The sequence below is a fragment of the Molossus molossus genome, unplaced genomic scaffold (genome assembly GCF_014108415.1).
Source record: "Molossus molossus isolate mMolMol1 unplaced genomic scaffold, mMolMol1.p scaffold_m16_p_14, whole genome shotgun sequence".
Taxonomy (NCBI): domain Eukaryota; kingdom Metazoa; phylum Chordata; class Mammalia; order Chiroptera; family Molossidae; genus Molossus; species Molossus molossus.
In genome coordinates, this window is record NW_023425349.1 from 43,824,522 (window position 1) to 43,836,520 (window position 11,999).

An 11,999-nucleotide genomic window follows, 5' to 3' on the forward strand; every position below is an offset into this window, starting at 1 on the left:
TGCATCCCACTGTGCCCTGCGAGCCAGTAGAGAGGAGTGAGGTGTTAATGCATTATCTACTCCTCTGGAGGGAGGTTAAAGTTTGGGCTTGAATCACAAGTGAAAATGAGGTTGGTGGCCTGGTTGTTGCCCCTTGCGGACATTTATCAACAGTATAGAAGCCTCACCCGGCTGGTGGTCTCAGCTCATCAAAGCATCAAGACACAGAAAAGGGTGGGGGGGTAAGCACCCAGAGTGCTTTAGAAATGGAACACTGGCTGGCTTTCTCTTAAAATGGCAATTACGCTATGCATGAGTAAAAATCCCTCCTCTAGGAAATAAGCTAACCGCAAAGTTGGCACTTTCCTTTCTCAAAAAGGCCTTGCCTCTGGTGTGTCTGTGCAGGATGGCCCTTAGTCTGAAATGCTCTCCCTCCCTCCTCCCTGGGGCCAACTCTACTGTGCTAACCAAGATTCCGCGTCCCTGATGCTTTCGTCAACAAACAGCCCTTGTGCACCTTCTATGTGTAGGACCATGCTTTTGTCCAACACACACTTTCTGGACACGGTCATGATGAGAGACACAGTCCCTGTCCTCATGGAGATGATAATCTATCAGGGAAGATGGACATTGGACCAAAAAGCACTGTGAAGGAGGAAAGCAGAATGCAACGAGACAAGGTACAGACCCGAGTGAGTCCATGGCTTTAAAGAAGCTTGTGTAGGAAAGATTTTTAAGCAGAGGCTCACTCAGCCCCAGTTCTCTTAATCTGAGGTTCAGTCCACCTCAGTGTTGATCAGTATGCTGTGCAAACCCACCTCATAACACTCACTGTTGTATCAGCTCTCTGGGGCTGTGGTTGTCTACTGCTTTCTTCTGCGTGGTAACTGTCTACTTGCAGGGGCAGTTGTCATACAGCTGTCCCAGATATTCCATTTCCCCTTCCTCCCAGGGCACATTTTAGGACTGGACTTCTCAGACTCTTGTAAGAGTTGTATTTTGACCTGTGTCAGCCAATAAAATATAAGCAAAATGGCATGTGGCAGAAACTTTAAAAATCAGTGTGCAGTTGACCATGGTCCTTTTCATGGTCACAGAGATCGGGTGGAGGTCACATGTTGAAATGAAGCCTGAGGGCCTGGAAGCCTGTTGGTTCCCAACCTCAGGAGTTCCCTGGGCGAAATCTGAAACTAGACACTCTACATAGAAGCAGGGAGAGACTGAAGAAAGAGGCAGACCACTTCAGATTGGTAGGTGGCAGGTTTCATAAGCAAGGGAATTTACATATGAGGCTTGTCCTGGGCAGTTGTGAAATGAGTAGATCTTTGCACCTTTTTGCCAGTCTCCCCCCCCCCCCCCCCACACACACACACACACACACTAGAATCTTAAAAGCTTATATAGAGGACTGAACTGGATTTAGTCACATCCAGATGGTCTCAACAGCACCTTACTCTCTCAAGGCTGTGACCCTGAATCAGCTGCTAGCATGTGAATTGTAGGTGAAACGCACATTCCAAGGACAGGAAGGGATGAGGAGCCTCCGACTGCCCGGGTCCAGCTTGAGGGTCAACCAGCAGTCACACCTTCTCTATGATCTCCTCCGACAGAGCCCCCTTTTGACTTTACTTGAATGTGAAGTATGAACACAAAATAAATGTCAGTTGCTTTAAAGCACAGATTTGTAAGAGTCTAGTTGACTCTTACAATATTAGTTCCCCACGGGACTGTGAGCTCCTCAAAAACAAGAGTTGCTTATGTATCTTTGTATCTCCAGTGCCTAGCACAGGGTACATGCTCAGTAAATGTTTATTGAATTAATGCATAAGTGTACTCAGAACTTTTTTTAATCAACCTAACAGAAACTCAACTTAGATGTTGTTTTTATAAATGAAGAAATAATCAGAAAATTGGTCATTGCAGAGAGCCAAGACAGGAAAGAATGATTGTGGAAACAATAGAAGCAACATCATTGAATGTGACATAGATCATGTAACACATAACTTGATATACAATAATGTTCATGAAAATAACACAGGTATTTGCTTAAAGTGCTGACTAACACTGAGTACAAATAACAGCAAAGTGAAAAAAGTTTAATAATGTCCTGGATCACATCCACTATTTTTGTAATTGCATTTCTATCGAACTGACACCAGGGGGAATTAGCTTCATTTTCTCAAACCCAGGAGAAAGGATCTGTAATGAGGGGAAGAACCAGTTCCCCAAGGCTTTAAATTTGGAATCTACTCAATTACTTCCCCTTGAAAAAACTATATCCATTTTTTGAAAGCAGTTTTCAAGCTCCTGAGTCATCCTATTTATAATACTTTATCTTCAATTACTTTTGTCATTGTATCTTTCATGGAATACCATTTTCAATTTCCTGCTTAATTCCCTGTCTACACCCATGGGTATCCAAGGTTAGGCATTTTAGGGTTGGAACATATAGAAACTAATGATGTAGTACTATATTCCCCCAAATAATAAAGGGGCAAATATTTGTTCCCCTTTACACCTCACACTACCCATTAATTTGGAAATAGATTCTTTGCTGAGAGAAGAAAAGCATAATCTGCCATAAATCTAGAAAGGTATGACTGTTTCCAGACAGAGCTATGAAAAGAAGTCATTAATAATGTTACCCTTTAGTACAGTTTCAATTTACATGTCATTGAGGAACATGATTCACTGTGACTTCTAATATGAATCACTATGACGTCAAGCCAGTGTTAAATGTAGGCTAATTGATATAACAAATAAACCTAAACATGTGATGTTCAAAACAACAGAAATGTATTTCTTGCTCACTTAACAGTCCCGGACGGTTGTTGGGACGTTTGCAGAAGGCAGTCAGCACTCCTCCCTCTGGTCATTCCAAGGCTCCTCCCACCATCCATTTGCCTTTATGCTGATCCACGTCAGCCAGTGGGAGGAAAAGAGCATGGAGTAGCGTGTGGAGGGTGTGTTTGTTTGTTTGTTTGTTTGTTTTTAATTCTCACCTGAGGATATTTTTCCATTTATTTTCAGATAGAGTGAGAAGGAGGGAGAGAAACAGTGACGTGAGAGGGACAGACACATCGACTGGTTTCCTTCCACACAACCCTAACCAGGGCCAGGAACTGAACCGCAACTGAGGTCCATGCCCTTGACCGGAATAGAACCCGAGACTCTTTGGTCCAAGAGCCAACACTCTAACCACTGAGCAAACCCGGGCAAAATAAAAACCTGTGTGGAAGGTTTTAACGGTACAGGCCTTCCACTAAGTCATAGCTAATGCAAGAGAGGCTAAGCAGGAAAAAGAGACAACAGATTTGGGGAACATCGAACAGTCTTTACCACAACTCAACCTGGGGCTGAAGGAAGACAGAAACATGAGTGAATCAGACTTGGTGTTCATTTGAAGGGTATAATCCAGCCACATCATCAGTGCTGCGTAATGATGTCATATCTGATCCAGCTGGATTACTTACCACTTCCTCTCCCCCTACACATCCTGAGGGACTGCTCAGCTCTCAGTCCACCAGTTCTCAGAGTGTGGTCTACAGACATGTGGGGGTCCCTTGAGACCCTTTCAGGGGGGCTGAAGAGGTCAAGCACATTTTTATAATAACACTAAAACATCATTTTCCATGTTCATTATGTTGACTTTTGCAGTGATGGTGCAAAATTAGTAGTGGCAAAATGGTTGGGATTTCAGCATAAATCAAGGCATGTATTCATAGAAAAAGGGGGGAAGAAAAAATGAGGGGCACAGAGTAGGTGCACTTAAGAATCCTTGATGAAACTGCAAAAATTATTGTTTTTAGTCAATCTCAGCTCTTGAGTATATATTTTTTCCAATATCCTCTGTGATAAAATGAGAAATATCCATGAAGTGCTTCTGCTCCACACCCACATACGATGGTTGTCTCAAAGAAAAGCAGATGTGCAACTGTTAGAATTGTACCAGCAAATTTTTTCATGAAATAACATTTCTTACTTGAAAAAATGGCTGACAGTCATATTATGGTTATTCAAACTTGAGTACTGGCAGACATTTTATTGAAAATGAATGAAGTGAGCCTGTCACTTCAAATAAAACAAAGGACAATATTTATTACCAATGGAAAAAAATGTGAGCTTTCAAGTGAAAATCAGAATTTTGGAGAATCTGAATACACTACTATGAGCTTAACAGCTTCCCAATACTTCAAGACTTCTGATAAAATCAGTGAGAATATTAATAAATGTGATTTTTTTATATGGTGAATGGTGTCAATATTTGGAAGATCTGCATAACTCAGTAAACCAAGTGAACAATACATAATGTTCCAAATTATGCATGGGAAAAAGATTTATTCAAACTAAAATACACACTAGTGAATTTTAAAGTACTGAATAATAAAATTCATTAATTTGATTTCAGATTTACAGAACAACTAACTTTAAAGAAACTATCATTTCTCAAGTTTTGATATAGTATACAAAAATAATATCTACAATTATCTGAAAATACTATTTATATATTTTCCCCTTTTCCAACTACAGTTGACCTTTAAACAATGCAGAGGATAAGGGTACCAACCCAGTGCAGTAAAAAATCTGCATATAACTTGTAACTCCCCCAAAAGTCTTCAGCCAGCCATTGGTATCCTCAGGGGAATAGTTCCCGACCCACCACAAATACCTACAGATGCTCAAGTCCCTTATATAAAACCATGTAGAAAACTGAATATCATACATATCTGTGGGAGACTTACTTTTCTTCATGTAGGTCAAAATCACAACATGTAACAACAGATGAGTGCAGAAGCAGATACAAAAATCCAGCTGCCATCTATCAAGACAGACATGAAAGAGATTTGCAAAAATGTAAAATGATACTCATCTCTATTTATTTTTATTTTGGAAAATAAATTTATACTTTATAAAGTTCATGTTATATACATTAACATCTGATGAATATATTTTTTTAATAAATTGAAAATTACTTTCAATTTTTCAGATTTTCTAATGTGGTTAACATCACCAATAAAAGTTTTTTTGAGATCCTAGCCCAACCCTCTCAATTTGTTTATGAAGAAATCTTGACATAAATAAGTTATTAGTCCAGCTGGCATGGCTCAGTGGTTGAGTGTCAACCCCTGCACCAAGAGGTCGCCGGTTCGATTCCCGGTCAGGACACATGCCCAGGTTGTGGGCCCGATCCCCAGTGGGGGGCATGCAGGAGGCGGCCAATCGATGTTCTCTCTCATCGATGTTTCTGTCTCTCTCTCCCTCTCACTTCCTCTCTCTCTAAAATCAATTAAAAAAATTTAAGTTATTAATTCAGCAAATACTGAGTATCTACTATGTTTTAGCACCTGTGGGAATGCAAAGATGAATAAAACATAGTTTTTGCCATTAAATGACTTGCCCGGGGTCATGTGTCAACTTGTATAGACAGATATGCAATAACACAGAGGTTATGGAAATGCCTGACACATATCACCTCAGAAATGAGACTACTAGATAAAGTGAGATAAAGAATGTTTTATTTGAGTCTGAAAATCAGCTTTCAAATTAAGGCTCAGTTGTTCATAAATCAGAGCCTTCGTTTCCCCAGTCCGTAGAATGGGGACAGAACTTACCTCACAGAGCTAATGTGAAAACCAATGTAGCGTTGGTGACAGTCTAAAGTGAGGTACAAATGTAACTGTGTTATTAATTGGCATTCTTTTTAAGGAATTCAGCAAGTTGCTGTGTTACCACTCTAAAATCCGAAACCTGTAAATTCTGAAACAAAGCGGACTCCAAGGCTCTCAGGTGGAGGCTGCGGGCGGTTCATCCGAAGTCAGATCATGACAGTCCCAAGAGCAGCCCAGGCACTTTTTCTGCAGATCAGCACTGCAAGCACAGAGCAGCATGCTCAGCCAGCTGGGAATCCGCCTAATGATACGGTTTACACGGTACCGTGAGTGGCTGCTGAACTTCAGATATGGTACGTCCACAACACGCCCATGACTTGAAGCTTCCTAACTTCCAATAGAAGAAGCACTCTTCAATTACCTTGAACTGACCAGTTCTCCCGGACCCCAACCTGGCTTACGGTAATAATCAGTTTCTCATGTAAGTAACCATAAATCATCTGTTTGGAATTTGTTTTTATAATCTGAGAACTATCTCCATAAATCTCATCAGCTCGTGCTTTTTATCTAATTTGTAAATCAACAGTATTTAATGAATTCCGTTAATAAGTATGTGTCAGGCACCTTCTCAATGTGAGGCACTTTGCCAAGCAATGGGAGTGGTTCTTACTCTCTCAGATCTGAGAGTCTGGCAGGGAAAATGGGCAATAAGCAAGGAAATAATATAAAATGTAACGACATAAACTAGCACGCACAAGTTTGAAGTTCTAGAAGAACTTTTTTTAAATATATTTTTATTGATTTTTTTAGGGAAAGAGATTGAAACATTAATGCGAGAGAGAAACATCGATCAGCCACCTCCCGTACACCCCCCACTGGGAATTAAGCCCACAACCCGGGCATGTACCCTGACCGGGAATCGAACCAGGACCTCTCAGTCCACAGGTCAACCCTCAATCACTGAGTCACATTGGCTGGGCTAGAAGAACATTTTAAAACCACCCAAAAAGGCCCATGTAAAGATAAACTGAAGAAAGTCATCATGGGGATTTCCTGGAAGACGAGGACTTTCAGCTAAGATCTGAAGGTTGAGTGGGGATCAGCCAGGTGAAGAGAAAAGGGAACGGTCTTTTAGGCAGAGGGCATAGCTCTTAACATCTTCTCTCCCTCCAGTTTGACCTAAAACTCTCCTTCCCTTCAGAGCTAAAATCCAACAGATATTTTTCAGTCATTTTCCTTGACCTCTCATGTGTGTTTGACATTCCCTTTTTCTTGAAACCTTGACTTCCCTTATTTCTGTGACATCACAACACACTACTTGTCCTCTCATCGTCTGACTTGTAGTGCTTTTTATAATTTCACCCTCTTCTTCTTCATTAAATCATGGCTTTGCTCAAGCTTTGGTCCTGTGTGACTCTTCTTCATACTCTGTGTTCTCTCCTAAAAGAGTTGCATCAAAGTCCACAGCTTCACCCTGGCCAGTGTGGCTCAATTGGTTGGGTGATGTCCTGTGCACTAAAGGGTCACCGTTTCGATACCTGATCAGGCACATGCCCAGGTTGCAGGCTCGATCCCCAGAAGAGTACATGTAGGAGACAGCCAATTGATGATTCGCTCACATTGATGTTTCTCTCTCTTTCTCCCTCTCCCTTCCTCTCTCTCTAAAATTCAATAAAAAATCTTTTAAAAATTCCACCTCTTCAACTGCGACTTCTTCAAAATGTCTTATAAGTTCATGTCTCCAGCATGGACCTCCCCTCTGAGCTCCAGAACAAGGACCCTTCCTACCCATTTCACCTCTCCTCTTGCACAGCTCAGAGGCACCTCAGACTCTGTCCAACACCAAACTCATGAACCAGTCTGATCTTCCTCCAAAGCCTCCTCTTCAGTGACTCTCTCCACCACCATCCAGTTACCCAACGTGACAGATGGCAGTTTTCTTTGACATGCTCTTCCTTCTCACACCCCCTGTGCAATTCGCCACCAAGCCCTTCAGCTTAATGTCCAACAACAGGGCCAGGCTCAGTGAACACGTTTTCTGGATGAGCTAATATAACATGTACAAGGGCTCAGAGACAATAATACATGCTGGAGAGGCTGGACAGAGGTCAGCCAGGCTGGAACCACCAGGCAAGGGAGGGGCCTGTGGAGCAAGAAGGTGGGTAGATTTCCACTTGGAGAGACTGATAAGAGGCGGGGCAAATGCCACAATAAATGGTGGAATGGAAAGTCCCAGCAGTGGGCTGGACAAGGGAGTGACATGACCAAGTATATATCACTTCAGCATCCACGCGAACACTACGAGAACAGCAGCTCTAGAGAGAGAGTGGACATCAGCTCTTCAGTAGTCCGGGAGGTGAACCACTATCTAGGAAATACAGACTATATAGACTAACAGTGACCACAGCGGGACTGGAGAAGATTGAACAGATTCAAGAAACAGAAAATGATGAGGACTCAACAAGACGATAATGCCTCTTCTCTTCCTAAAGAGTCCACAATCACCTACCAATTTCAAGACCCTAGACTATGTCTCTTCTGGCCCCACAGACTTGAATTCGCTGGAAGCAGCTGGGCCCTCTCTAGCAATCTTGTAGTCCCTCTTGACTACATGGGTTTTAATAGAGCGTGCTCCCTGGCAGCTCTGCCAGCTCCTGCCATGTGCTAACATTCTGCCATCTGTCTTAATCATTGTGTTAATCATAGCTTTTAAAAGTCCTTTTAATTTTTTAATTGTCTATAGTATTCTTCAAATGTCTGAACTCCTTCTAATATACTCTTAAGGGTTCATGCCATCGCATTTATAAGTTTGATTGCAAATATCAACCCTTTTAAATTCACCCCTGATTAAATTCTACCTTTCGTCTGTTAACATTTCTTTTCTCATCCAGAGCCCATCAGAGAACTTGTTCATTTAGTTTTGAACCAAGGATTTAGCGTGTGATTGTGCCAGACATTTTCTAGTCACTGCAGATAAAATTACAAATAATACATGGCTCCTAACCTCAATAAGTCATAGCCTAGTGGAAAAAGATAGAAATATAAGGAGGCACATTTAAATACTGGTCAATAAATACACTCAAGATATACAAACACATGTTTTAGAAGCCCCAAGAACTTTTCTGGGGTCTGTGGGGGTTGTTTCATGTAAGAAGGGACTTTTGTTCTGAATCTTAAAGGACAAGTAACATTTGACACGTAAAGAACATGTGAAAAACATAGAGGTAAGAGAGAATGGCCCTTGTGAATTCAGGGGATATTACAATAATATGGTGTGATCAGATTTGCTTTTTTTGGGAAATACCTCCAGCAGTCATACTAGTTTCCTGAGCCACATCTCAGTTTTCTTCCTCAGCGGTGTCATTAAGGATCACACTGTGAGTCTCTTTCCGTGGTACCTTCCCTCTTAAAACAGAGCCAGTGAGACATCAGATACAATGTATCGCAAGCTGATCTCACTACACCAACTCCAGTGTGTTCTGTGAGCTTCCACAGATGTGTCCTGAGTTGATCAATATACATAGGCACTGGGTTGAGTCAGTAAATCTGGCAACAGGTCTTCAACAAGACAGCTCTTCTTTCCTGCGAAAGATTGCTCTTCGCTCATCAATTCCTGAAATCACTTCAGAAGATACTATAGCAACTCAAACGAAGCAAACACACTAACATGACTGGGTATGATACATACCCCAAGGAAAAAAACCATCTTTTGTTTTCATTACTACTTAATTGCAAGCCAAGTCCCCTGTGTTTCTCCTTGGTCTTCCCCTCTCTCTAAAAGAAAACAAAAAGGAAGATCACGTTGGTCATCAGCCCCTAATCTAACAAATGACTTCAGCCCTTAGTTGGAATCCGGGCCGTCCCACTTTGGCTAGCTGAGTGTCTGCGTCTTGTTCCTGAGGGGCCGTGAACTTCAGGAGTCCCCACTCTGTGTATTTCTCAGCATTTCTTCACACCCCATATCTCTGCTGTGGGAAAAAGTCCCCCATGCACAGCAACACTGGTTCTTTCTTCAAACACTGAGTGAACTCTTAATTCTCCCATCCCCCCGCATCAGAAACCGAGGGTTTTGTAAAGAACACAGTGAAAAAACACTCCTTAATGAGACCAACAGCTCATCAGCAGCTGTCTCCAGGGAAACCCACAAACAGGCACCAACCCAATCCTGATTCTCATTAGCTTTGACGAAAAATAAAAACTAAGATAGAAGGGTCAAGATTCATTCTTTGCCTCTGCCAGCTAAAGACAGGTTTTTGTCTTGTTTCCTTAATCTTAAAACGGTCCCTGTTGAAACTGTCATTCCCAGATTACAGCTGGCAGTACAGGAGCACCATGGAAGCAACAGAAAATCACCAAGCGTGCTCCCTTCGGTTCCCTGGGAGTCGCACGCTGCCTGTCAGCACGCATCTTCGCCCCGAGCGGAGCGGCTGGGTGGCTGCAGCCACACGCCGCCTGACAGCACCCTCTCCAGAGGCGGGCTGTTATTACAGTCTGCCCTTCTGCCGGCGTGGAATTAACTTGTTCTGACTGTGTGACAGTTCTGACGACAACACAGTCTGAGGCAAGGGGTCGGGTCACAGGCTGCTACATGCATGGGCTGTCACTAACTGTGCCACCAAAACCGGACAAAACCTCGTCAGGAGAGAGAAACTCCTCTGGTGACAGAGGTAAGTGACTCAACGCCTTCTCGTGAGGGTTGTGTTCATTTCTAGGACAGTATCAGCTGGCAAAGGGCTTGATGTTTCAGGCACACACGACGACGCTGGCAGGAGGAAGGCGGCCGAGAGGCAGAGAAGAACACGCTGGGACTAGAGCAAGGATGCTGAAGGAGACGGGCTGTTAGGCAGCGGCAGAAGACCGTGTCCGCAGCGCCCTTGGTGGCCCCCGGACCTGTCTCTTGCTTCAACAGTGTTTGGACAGAACAGACCCAGGGACACCCCTTCTTCCAGCCTCCACCCCTTTTCCACTTGCCACCTTCGAAGCCACCCCAGCCATTCTCAGCCTCTGAGAACACTGTTTTTGTTTTGTGTTTTTCTCTTTTGTTTTTTAATTTAATTTATTTATTTTTGTTACAGATGTTTCTTTTTCCCCCACTGATTCCCCTCTCCACCTCCCTCCCCACCCTGTCCCCAGTTTTGTTGTCCATGTCCATTGTTCATGCACACATGCATATTAAGTTCTGTGGTTTATCCCTCCCACCACCCCCTCTTCTAGGGATTGTCAGTCTGTACCCCACTTCCACGTCTCTGGGACTACCCCATTCCTCATCCTCCGAGAACACTGTTTTGGGACCTTTACTCCCGATTGCTGAACAACCACAAGCTCCCAGATTTGTCAGAATGATTCCACCATGGTGGAGGCTGCTATCAACCGCCTGGTCACCCTGCAGCTGCGGGCCTCCTGCACCCACCTCTCTCTGGGCCTCTATTTCCACCACGACAGTGCGGCTCTGGAAGGTGTGGGCTCCTTCTTCTTCGAGCTGGTGGAGGAGAAGTATGAGGGCCTGAGAGTCTCTTAAAGATGCAAAACCAGTGTGGTGGCCGCATGCTCCTCCAGGACATGCTGCAGCCTTCCCACAGTGAGTGGGGTAAAACTCAGGATGCTATGGAAGCCGCCCGGGCATTGGAGAGGAACCTGAACCAGGCCCTTGTGGATCTGCATGTCCTGGGCTCTCCCCACACAGACCCTCACCTCTGTGACTTCCTGGAGAACCACGTCCTAGATGAGCAGGTGAAACTCATCAAGAAGATGGATGACAGCCCGGCCAGTGTGGCTCAGTGGTTGAGAGTTGACCCCTGCACCAAGAGGTTGCCAGTTCGATTCTCGGTCAGGGCACAAGCCCCGGTTGTGGGCCCAGTCCCCAGTGGGGGGCACGCAGGAGACAGCCAAACGATGTTCTCTCTCATCAATGTTTCTATCTCTCTCCCTCTCCCTTCCTCTCTCTCTAAAACCAATAAAGAAAAAAAAAAATGTTTTTTAAAGAAGATAAGCGACACCTGACTCACCTCCACAGGCTGGCCACACCCAGGTGGGGCTGGGCGGGCATCTCTCCCAAAGGCTCACCCTCCAGCACAACTAGGTGCCTTTGGAGCCCAGAGGCTTTGGAGGGCCCTTTGCATCCCCTGGTGTCTGGCTTTTGCCTGAGCCTCTCCCAGAAACCACCAGGCATCCCTTTAACCACCCCGGAGCGCTCTCCCATACATTGGACCAAATGGAAATAATCAAGCTCTTTGCAACAACAACAACAAAGAAGACAATGTCCTCATTTTTGGAAATCAATGATACAAACTCCCAAATCACACCTATTTCAGAGTCATAAAACCACCAGCAAGAAAATAAAGCTATCAACCTTGGTTTTATTAAGTACAGATTCTATTGCATGCTTGACACTGCAAGGTATTATAAAGGCTA

General features: G+C 43.8%; 1 pseudogene; it reads left to right on the forward strand.

Annotated features, from left to right (window-relative positions):
* Window positions 1-11,667, forward strand: part of LOC118629295 — a 55,069-nt pseudogene extending 43,402 nt beyond the window's left edge.
* Window positions 11,668-11,999: the final 332 nt, after the last annotated feature.